Source organism: Eschscholzia californica, unplaced genomic scaffold (assembly GCF_041429995.1).
Source record: "Eschscholzia californica isolate CP2 unplaced genomic scaffold, dmEscCali1.0.p SCAF_2, whole genome shotgun sequence".
Taxonomy (NCBI): Eukaryota; Viridiplantae; Streptophyta; class Magnoliopsida; order Ranunculales; family Papaveraceae; genus Eschscholzia; species Eschscholzia californica.
This window is the reverse complement of record NW_028238309.1, coordinates 6,610,240-6,621,606: the sequence shown is the minus strand read 5'-3', so window position 1 is coordinate 6,621,606 and position 11,367 is coordinate 6,610,240. Positions and strand designations below refer to the sequence as shown.

Genomic DNA, 11,367 nt, shown 5'->3' with positions numbered 1-11,367 from the left:
GTGCTGAACCCGGAATACGTACGATCTTATTTTGGTAGAAGAAGACTGATAGTCTGTCCGGCCGCATACCTCGGCCTGGATTTAGCCCGGATTGTGGCCAGGCAAAGTCCCATTTTCCTTGGTAGAAATGTTTGAAGCAAACATGATGAAGTGTTTGAAAAGGGAACCAGCTTGATTTCCTTCTTTTTCTAGATGATAGGATCACAAATGTTATTGAAAAGTTATTCAAATGACAGACACATACAAAATGTTTTCATTTTCAAGACTTCAATCAGAATGATATTAGGGCAAAATTATATAAATTAGTGATCATTATCTCTACCAAGCATTGTAAGCAATTAATCATAGTAATCCAAATCAGCAGATCTTTTTGTTGATTATATCATAAACCTCCATTTTTGGCAAACCCATGAACCTGTTTTCCCTGTTTAGGTGAAACCAAATGAGAATAACCTCAACAAACTCTACTTGCATTCTCAAGAAAAGACCCATAGATTCAAGTGAGATGGGCCACCACCCAACTAGTAAAAACGGGTTGCCATTAGAAATTAGTTATATGGGGACCTGCTCTATAAAGGGCACCCCACTCACAAATCCATGTTCACAAACCCAGTCCTATTACAAATACAACCCTTCATCCTGGTCAAGGTCCTTTAACCCATTTGTCTCTCTATAAATGAAGAAATTTGGATTTTATTCACACCAAAATGCACAATTAAAGTAGACTATACAATGTTTTTTTTTTTTTGAGTACTATACAATGTTGTTAACGTGGTTACTATGCATTATGCAACCCTTTTGTTGCAAGTCGATTTTCGAGGAGAATTTTGTCAATATTATAACATGGTGATGTAGACGCAGCGGAAAAACTAAACTATCATTAAACTAAACTAAATAATGGGTCCATGGATTTTAAGTCCAAAATAAAGTTCAAAAAAAGTTTAAGGTCCAATCTTCCCAGAAAATAAATTTTTAGTCCTTTTCGTTTTGTAAGAAACATTGTTGATAAATAACGTGTTATGTATGACACATATAAAAAAAATGAAATAAAGTATGGAAAACATGAAATAAAGTATGAAACTTTAACAATAAATAACAGGTAATTTATGAAACAAAACAAGAACTTTTAAACAGAAAAATACTGTAACTTTAAAGTATAGACATACTTTAACTAATTTGGACTAAATATCAATTATAATTATTATTTTGGCTTAAAATCCTATATTAATATTAGGAGGGACTAAATATTTGTTTAGGGGTAGATTTTTGGACTAAGAACCAAAAAATTCCTAAATAATTGATAAATGATAAGCAAACAAAATAGAGTTTATTGATAATAATCGAAGATCTAAATAACAAGAACAAACTGGACTAGTTTTATAGAGTTTTAGACTACCTCTAGATAAACAAAACTAAGAAAGGAAACAAATAATAGTAACTCTAAATCTGACCTAACTAGACTAGGCCACGTGAGCCTCCCCTCTCATGGTCATGACTCATGAGGTCCATTAGGTTTGGCCGAGGGGCACAATATGATCTGCATCACATGGTATCTGCGCTAAGCGTTTAAGGATGGGTCAAGTCAACATTTGCTCTATTCTCTATTGTTTATTCGTTTATTTGTTTCTCTATTGACATTTTGATGTATTATTGTTTTTTCTCTAGTTTTTTCTAGTCCTCTTTGTTCGGGTTCGGGCCCTTTATTCCCACTGACAAATTCAAATAAAAAAGGATGGGTCAAGTCTGGTGCAGATTTTAAAGAGAGTTAGACCAAATGAGCTCTAACATACAATTACTTCTCAACTGTTACTGTTTTAAACTCTAATCGCTTTCACAATTCATCTAACAGCTACACAAAAAAAGTTTTAATATATATATCTTCTTGTCGAAGACTAATATATATATATCAAGAGATCATTCATGCACATATAAAATGTGCATCACATCAAATGAAAATGAAAGGCATATTGACTATCCTAAAGCAGTAAAACAAAGTCAACAGAACAGGTATGTGTATGATTGAGTTTCCTTTTCCATTTCTTCTTCTTCTTCTTTTAAATTTTCTTTGCTAGTAGTACTTATCCAAAGTTAGAAGAAAAATAAAGAACAAGGAAGCAAATGACAAAATAATGCTTTTGGCCTTTGAGGATTCAACGTTTATGGTTAACAGTTTCTGTTTGGGCGGTCGAGATGAGAGTGACTACCCACCCGAAACATACTAGATTTTGACAGAGATGGGAGGAGAGAAAACTGGAGTATACAACACTGATGTAGCCACCAAATGACCAACCCATCATTGGCTAAAGTGGAATCAATGGCCGGTCATTTACATATAGGAGCAGAGAGAATTGGGCCTCAATGATCCACTAGTCAAAGATGGGCGGATCATTAATACCCAAAATGTCAAAAGTTAATTTTCAATTATTTTCTTTGCTTTACGATATTATAGTATGGATATTCGGATAATCAAATAATAGTCCGTTTGATACGTGTGAAAACTGTTTTCTCCAAGGTAAAGGAAGTGTGAAAAATAGGTGAAAAACTTTACCACCAAAAGCTCGACAAACTTATTATTATTTATACATTTAACCATTGAATTCAATACCATAGAATTCACCTCTTCTTGGAATAGAATATGAAATCTCTAGAATTTTAGAATTTATGTCAACACTATCAACCACTTGATTATACATATAATATACATAAGTATATAACTCACATGGGGTATATTAGAGGGTGAACAAGTGTTGTGCCTTTTAACCTACGACCTCTCGGTGCTTCTAAGGGATCACCAACTAACTTACTCCAAATCAATGTACAAAGTTACTTTTTGATTTGTGACGCATTCGATAAATTAGATGATTCTGAGATAGTTGTGACCCAAGTTTTATGAACTCGGAGACTTGAAATGTCCGACCACCAATTTTATCCAAAAATGTCAAGCAATGTGTAGATCCACTCTCCTTAAGAGCATCTCCAACAGAACTCGAACTCTCGGAATTAAAGCGTCACATCAATTTTTTATAAATCTTGTTAAAAAACTACCTCTAATAGACAGTCTACAAGAATCTCCTGTCTCCTGAGATAACATAGAGGGAGTTGGTTCCCGAAAAGAGCGGTAATGACCCAAACAAGGGTCACAATAATTCATGTTTAATATTTGTTTTACGGGGCCAGTTGAGATAATGTTTTTTTAATATGAATTACGTTTTTACGTAGTTATTACAATTGATACATTATCAAGATGTGATAAGCACGATAACCGCCGAAATTAAATTACAAATAAAAGAGACCTAAAGTCCGAGAACGTAATAAAGAGGTCCAAAACCCGACAACGTAGTGAAAAGGCCTAAAGGCCGACAAACTTTCTATTTATACCTTTAATAATCCAAGTACAATAACTACGGATTCCACCCTCTATAAAATCGGATCTGCGACCTCCGAATTTTTAGAGTTTATTTCAACACTTTCAATTACTTGGCCAACCAACTTTTGATAGTTTTTTTTTTTATGAGAAAGAACATCGCATTAAAAACAACTAAGAAAAAACAAACATATGTTTCTAATGTAAAGCAATAATAAAAGAAGGAGCTACATTCCAAATTTTTCTCTGACCATTGCGTCTTCCCCATTTGGCTAGTGCATCTGCATTCCCTCGGAACATGTGTGAAGATTATGTGAGAGAAATATTTTCTAAGGGTCATTGAGTGAATCAGGATTTTTTAGATTGCCAGTGAATAGCGTCACTAGTGTCATTGATGAACTGGATCAGAGCTGCATTATCACTTTCTATTTGTACGTGGTTTATATGTAATTGAATGGCCCATAAAATACCAAGGTGAATCGCCATGCTCTCACATTCTTCCCGCATTTTGGCATCGAACTGAATCCGCCGCTGCTATGATGAAATTAGCTTCGTTATCATGTATTATGCATCTGACTCCTGCTGGTTCGGTGAGTTTGGTAAATGAAGCGTCAACATTTAATTTAAGGAACGACATCGAAGGAGGTCTCCATATTTGTTTTTCTCGTTTATCCCTGCATTTGTTAGAATTTGAAATGTCTATTTTGAGTGGAGTAGTCGAGGAATTGTTAATCCGTGAGATCATTTGTGTAGGTGTTTGTTTTTTTGACGAAAAACAGTTCTCACATCTAGCTTTCCAAATGAACCATAATATCTTCTCATATAGATTGATGGTGTCTTCCTCTAATGATTTCCATTGTTTGATCCAATCATTAACTGTATTAATAGTCTCCGATCGTACCTGAAAATGGAACCAAATTGCTCGTGCAAAAGTGCAATGCAATATTACATGGTCTAGGGTTTCATTTTCGTCACAATTAATACACGCATAAGTATTTCCTATAAATTTACCAATTTTGTCTTTCACTGGTAGACTATTAGTACTGCATTTTCAAAAGAATAAGTTTATCCGAGGTATGGTATTCATATTCCAAATAAAATACCAGTCGTTCTGATCGTGCATTGGTTCCGCAATTCCTGTTCTGAGAAACTTATACATAAATTTAATAGAGAAGTTACCTGATTTTGTGAGAGACCATCTCGGTTTGTCATCTTGGTCGGCCTGTAAGTTGATACTAATGATTGAGCTACAAATTTCATTATCAAAACAACTGTTAATAATATTCATATTCCATGTATTATTAGTAATTAGTTGAGAGACCCATTCGAAATTAGAACCGTTCTGATTATTGAGAGGGGGCGGATGATTAGGGATCCTATAATCATGCCAGATGTTGACATGACTACCTTTGTTAATGTCCCGAAAGACCAGGCCAGCGACCTGATTGTAATTTTTGCTGATAGATTTCCAAGACCAGGAGTGATTAGGCTTAGCGATTGAAGGATTAGGGGCTTTAGGGAAGTATTTCCCTTTAAGAATTTTAACCCATATCGTTTGAGGGTTATTGAGCAGTCGTCAATTGATCTTGTTAAGAAAGGGGCGTATCTCTTATTCTCTTAATAGTTGAGATAATGTTTAGGAGGCCAAATAGTAGTGTAAATGTAAATACTTGAAAAAAAAAGCAAAAACAATTATGAATGTAAAAAAGATTGTGACGTAAGAGCTGATGATAACTTTTGACCATGTGATTGTAGATGACCTAATGCGAAGGACAAAATTTTACAAGAGATACGCCCCTTTCTTAACAATCTCCTCTCATTCAATGCCACGTCCCGTTTTCGCAAAAATAATTAGTTATATTTATTAACACGTGAAATTATTAAATATACATAGATACGTGTCATCCAGCTAAACATTTACAACTGTCATTCATCATAATCCAACGGCTATCAAAAGATGTCCAATCAGCACTCCATCATTTCCTAAGTGAACAGATCATTGTGGGGTCAAGTTCAAATTAACCAATAATTACTCTCTTTTTTTTCTATGAGAACCAATAATTACTTGTCACATGTACATGGAAAGTTAGAAATATTGAGATATTATATAAGTTATGTGCTAAAATAGTGGTATTTATGTCATCTTCTTTTTTTTTTTTTTTTTTTTTTTTTTTTTGTTGAAACAATTTATGTCATCTATATAACCTATGCTTTCCAATCAATTCCTTCAAGATTTTGTTTGTTTTCAAGTTTATTATGACTTGTGAAGGTTATTACCACCAAATATGCTTCTAGAAGGCATAATTTACTTTCAAATGTTATTAGTTAACTAGTTATGTAGTCAACAGTTGGTAGCTCAAGTGGTTCCAAGGTTTTGACATAAAAATTCCAGAAATCTCTGGAGGTCTCAGGTTCGAATCCCAGAGAAGGTGGAATCTTTGGTTATTTGAATTGGGGTTATTAGGGTGTAAATAATGTTGTTGGGCTTTAGGCCATGTCTTGTTGGGCTATAGGCCCGGTTCTGTTAGTGTTTGAGTGGGCGGTTATCGAGCTTATCACATCTATGATGTATCAAGTGCCAAATGTAACGACATACGTAGATCGTAGTCGACTTCCAAAAAAAAAACTAGTTATGTAACTATCATATTAAGAGAAATCGAAATTCAAACATGATATAATTATCAGTAGTAAAAACATCCACGTGGCCATAAGCATATACGTTACACACGACTTCTTTTCTAACTCTTTAGTGAAAGCTCAAATGCAGGGGAGGATCCATTATGAGACTAGAGGGTCTGTACACCCTGCTCACTTCAAGAAATGGTAAGTTTGAAAAGTATTTTTGAGAATCTTGCCCCTTGAATTAATTATGAGGGAATGGACAAAATTGGGTCCAAAATAAGAGCCCAGTCCAAACTCGGCCAAAAATGTAAAGCAGGTTCAATGCGTCCGACGGGGAGATGAAATTTTCGAAACATCCTTATTCTTTTCGAAATTTACGAAACTGCCATAAAAAAATCCCGAAAAACGCGAAAATTTCTGAAAAACAATCTGACACACATCCCATCAGACTTTGTACTTTCCACATATTTACAACACTGCCACCGAAAAATTCCCGGGAAACACAAAAGTTTTTGAAAAATAGTCTGACGCACCTGACATCAAACCTTGTACTTTCCCACGAATTTACAGAATTGCCATTACAAAAATTACCAACCTGCCACTTACGTTTTTTTTTTCCAGATTTGTTTTTTTTATTTTCTCCCACACATATTTGTCTCTCCAATCTCAACAAATTTCCTTTTCTTCTAGATTTATTTCTTATCTCTTTAAAATTAAATTGTCCTCATTTTTTGTAGTTTTTCATTGATTTGTTTTCATATATTTTTTGGTAGTTTTTCATTGATTTGTACAAGATAATTTTCTTGTGTACCGGAAATTGTTTTGTGTACTGGGAATTTGGTTATGTACTAGACATTTTTGTACTGGAAATTTTCTTGTGTACCGGGAATTGTTATGTGTACTAAGAATTTGGTAATGTACTAGACATTTTTGTACTGGGAATTTTCTTGTTTACTAGAAATTTTCTTTTCTACCGGGAATTGTTCTGCTTACTAGGAATTTGGTTATGTACTAGACATTTTTGTAGAGGAAATTTTCTTGTGTACCGGAAATTGTTTTGTGTACTAGAAATTTGGTTATGTATTAAACATTTTTATACTGGGAAATTTTCTTGTGTACCGGAAATTGTTCTGTTTACTGGGAATTTGGTTATGTACTAGACATTTTTGTACTGGGAAATTTTCTTGTGTACCGGGAATTGTTCTGTGTACTGGCAAACTTTTAACCAATTTTTTTTCATTTTGTTTTCAAATCTTTCCAGATTTATTTATTTTTTATTTTTTATTTTCTTTCCAACTTTGAACCAATTTCAAAATTTTTCCCCAACTTTTCAAACTTATTTCTGTTTTACTTTTTTATTTTCAGATTTCTCTCTCCCTCAGTAGATTTCTTTATCTTTTAAAATATTTTTCTGTTTTAGTACATCTCTCAAAAAAGATAGAGAGGGCAATAATATAATCTATTTTGGAAGATTTGTAAAGAGAGATGACGATAAATCTTTCAAAAAGAATATAAAACTTTTATAGAGAGAAAGAACAAAAAATTTTGATGTTGTTAGAGATTGAAAGAGATGAAGAAGATAAAACGTGAAACAAAATAAGAATGATTAAGAAGATTTTTGGATGTATAAATAAGAAGAAAGAAGGAATTGAAACAAAATATAATGGGCGGGATCCAAAAAATTTAGCTAAAATTTCGGCAAAAATGGCGCCATTTCTGAAATTTGAAAAGAAATTTGAATGTTTTTCTGTCATCACGTCATGTACGGAAAATTGCGTCATGTACAGAAAATTGCGTCATGTACGGGATTTTAACTAATTCTTTGTTGTCGCGTCAGATTATCAGAAAACACGAAAATGTCCCGTCCAAGGGCAGGAAGGGGAGGAAAAAAAAATAAAAACAGAAAAAAATTCAGCTTCTCTGACAATTGGACCTGCTTCACATTTTTTGTCGAAAATAGATTGGGCTCTCATCCCCCCGATCAAACGCTCAGTTTTTGTTATATTTATGTGGTAAGGAATTAAATTGGTTACCTTAGCTCATTTGGAAAAGTTAATGTTTTTCTTCTTTGAGGTATATGGTTCAATAGTTTCCCAACACAAGATTTTTTTCTAACTAATGTTTTATCCAAAATTTAAACTCTATATGTTCGCGATAACCTAGTGAGCTGTTGCAATTATTTTATTTATCGACATCACACATTATTTTCATAGTTAGAGACTAAACACCGGGAGACACCACTAACATATTAATTAAGATCTCAAATGAATTTTTGGTTAGAAGATTTAATATTTGCTTAAAAATTGTGTACTTTTGAAAATCAATAAACAAAATCAACCATTACTTGGAATCTCAAACGAATTTTTGATAATTGAATTAAAACATTTCAATTAGTGGTTAAACAATATTTTGCTTTTTGAATATTTTTTGTTAGTAATCAATGGAGAAATTGATTTTGTCTATATAAAAAACCGAATGTGATTTCATAAGACTATAGATGCAATTAGTCTATACTGGTTAAGAATGTAGTACGTAGCGCCGAGGACTCCAAATCATAGACAGTTTTCTGTGAACATAATGTATTAAATTCCTTATATCAACTTAGCCTCCCCTAGATGTAATTCCTGAATCCGTCACTGCTCAAGTGCTCATTCAAAACTAGATATCCATGAAAAATATAAAAGAGCTCAATCATTAAAATGATAATTAGTCACATCAACATTTCGGTTGGAGTAACAAAGCATAAGACTCTATCACCTGGAGGGTTGCTAGCATGACTCTTGTCATCAACATTTGGTTATTGTACGTCTACCACATTTTATTGATTTATCTTAGAAAATTGGCTCAGTTAGAAAAAAATAAATTATTTGATGATTTTTATGAAAAAGAAGATTTAGTAGAAGAAATTGTTATCTTTTCTAGAGCTTCTATTTTTTATTACGCTAGCAAGCAATCGTAGATAAAAAGTTTAGTGGTCTCCCGCTTTGTCAGGAATTGGAATGCTCTACTTAGGCTTTAAGCCTTTTGTAATTTCATCTATTTTTCTTGTGGCAAAGCAGATAATTTTCTCCGCTAACCGGTTGTTTTTTCTTTCTCTCTTTCTGTTTCTTGTTTCTTTGGGTTGTTTTGATTTTATCTTTTCAAAAAAAGAAACCCTACAAGTTCGACGCAATGGATTGGGTTTAGTAGTGAGAGAATGTCAATTTTCTTCAATTTGTGATTTATTTGTAGTATTACTTTTTTTTGTTGCAATATGTTATTCTGTTACATGACATGGTCGATTTCTTATGTATGACCAATGGAATTTTTTCTAAAAACTAATGAGGTTGGAGAAGACACCCATTTATTGATATTAACTATTTTGGGTATGAACTTAACATCTTTTGGTTTGGATGACTAAACTAATATTTATTTTTATTTTTATTTTTATTTTCCCTTCATCAAAAAAAAAAACTAATATTTTTTTCTTCTTTTTTTTCCTTTTGGGTCTTTTAAATCTGACCCCATTACTCATGTTTTCATATCCATTGACTTCACATATTATTTTTAAATCAATAAGATAAAAATTATATAATAATTGAAGAAAAAACAATCACTCAATAAAAAATAATCTCCAATAATGCAAATTAAACTAAACAAATATGTTCCTTAATTGATAGAAAAGTAAAATTGTAACAAACACTTAAACAAGTAGGGTTTTACATAGTATCAACAACAAAACACTTGATCATTGAATTCTTTGATTTATATCTCCAAGTAGTCTAATGGTGATTCTCATAAATTCATACTAGCTAGCTGATTACATGAACTCATTTACGTCGACCCATTTCAAACTTCAACCCATTACTACAGTAGCTTTCTTTCTCGTCTTCAGTACTACTAGTGATATAAGTTGAGCACGAATTCAACGTTGTTGGACTTGATGATGGTGTTGAACCAAAACCACTAAAATTTTGACTTAAAATGTTGGGTTGGAAATTCGAATGATCGGATAAAGGAGCATTCATTATTGATTGATCAGAGCCATAAGACCCACAATTTTGTACTGGAATGAAATTATCCATCAAATTAATAGGTAGAATCACATTATCTTCCCACAAATTTGATTGTGAATTTTGGCAGATGGTAGAAAAGTTTGTAGGAATTGATTGAAATTGATCTACATTTGGGTTTACAAATTGGGTAGGATCATTTGAAAAAGGACTAGTAGAGGTGGTGCAAGCTTGTAGTTCTTGAACTTGGTTGGACTTAAATTGGAACTGGTTTTCAATTTGATTAGAATCGAAAAGCAAAGTTTCTTGAAGATTTGGAACGATAAAATCCGGGTTTTGATCACATTGAGATGAAAAGAGAGTGGTAGCTAAATTTAGAAGCTCTGGTTGGTTAACCCCAAGAAACCTTGAAACATTGAATTGAGATGAGTTTAGAAGTGAAGAGATATCTAAAAGATCGAAACGAGGACTATGTGTTACTGGGTCTATTCCCATACGAAGTAATCTTTTTCTAATATGGGTATTCCAGTAGTTCTTAATTTCATTATCAGTTCTTCCAGGTAATCGAGCAGCAATAGCAGACCATCTGAAATTAGGGCAAAAAAGAACAGGTTCGAAGTTAGAACCAAATTATGAAGTTAGTAAGTATAAACTTAGAAAAGTACTCTATGTTAGTAGAAAGTAGTCTTACTTGTTGCCTAAAACACTGTGTAATTGAATAATGGTTTCTTCTTCTTCAAATGAAAATCTTCCTCTCTTAATATCAGGCCTCAAGTAATTTGCCCAACGAAGACGACAACTCTTTCCGCATCTCTGAAGACCTATATATACATATAAGAACCAGTTCAAATTTAGAACCAAATTGTAATAATATCAAACCTATAAAATTAGCTAGCTAGGGTTTAATGAAGTCATGGGTTTTCCTTCAAAAAAGAAAAAGAAATCATGGTTGTGTTTAAAGATAGATATGAATAAGTATACCAGCATTTTTTGGTAGTGTTCTCCAACTACCATGACCATGTTTCTGAATATAATCCATAAGCTTTTGATCTTCTTCTGATGTCCATGGTCCTTTTTTCAGACCAGTTTTATCACAACAAAGTGCTCTAGCCATCTTTTATCTAATTCAGACAAAACCCTAAAAGAGTTAAGTGTGGGTTCAAGTTCAAAGTTGGTAGTTAATGGTGTGTTTGCAGCAGAGAGGAGTTTAAATATGTTAATGGAAGAGAGAGAGAGAGGGAGGGTATAAATACAAGTAGAAGGGTAGAAAGAGAAAGAGAAGAAGAAGTCAAAGGGATTCGGTGCCGGCCTTTATTTATCATATAAGCTACGTGTCTCCCTTTTAAGGGTAATCTAGCTCTCATGATTTTCTTCTTCTCGAGAGTAAAA

The 11,367-nt window shown here is 33.1% G+C and overlaps 1 pseudogene across 1 annotated transcript; it reads right to left on the bottom strand.

Annotated features, from left to right (window-relative positions):
* Window positions 1–9,587: 9,587 nt before the first annotated feature.
* On the bottom strand, window positions 9,588–11,138 carry LOC147555722 (transcription factor MYB102-like; annotated as a pseudogene). Its single transcript, XR_015234722.1, has 3 exons — window positions 10,960–11,138; window positions 10,670–10,799; window positions 9,588–10,564 (listed from the first exon to the last, which is right to left on the bottom strand). The product of XR_015234722.1 is annotated as a transcription factor MYB102-like (transcript).
* Between the last annotated feature and the right edge of the window lie 229 nt (window positions 11,139–11,367).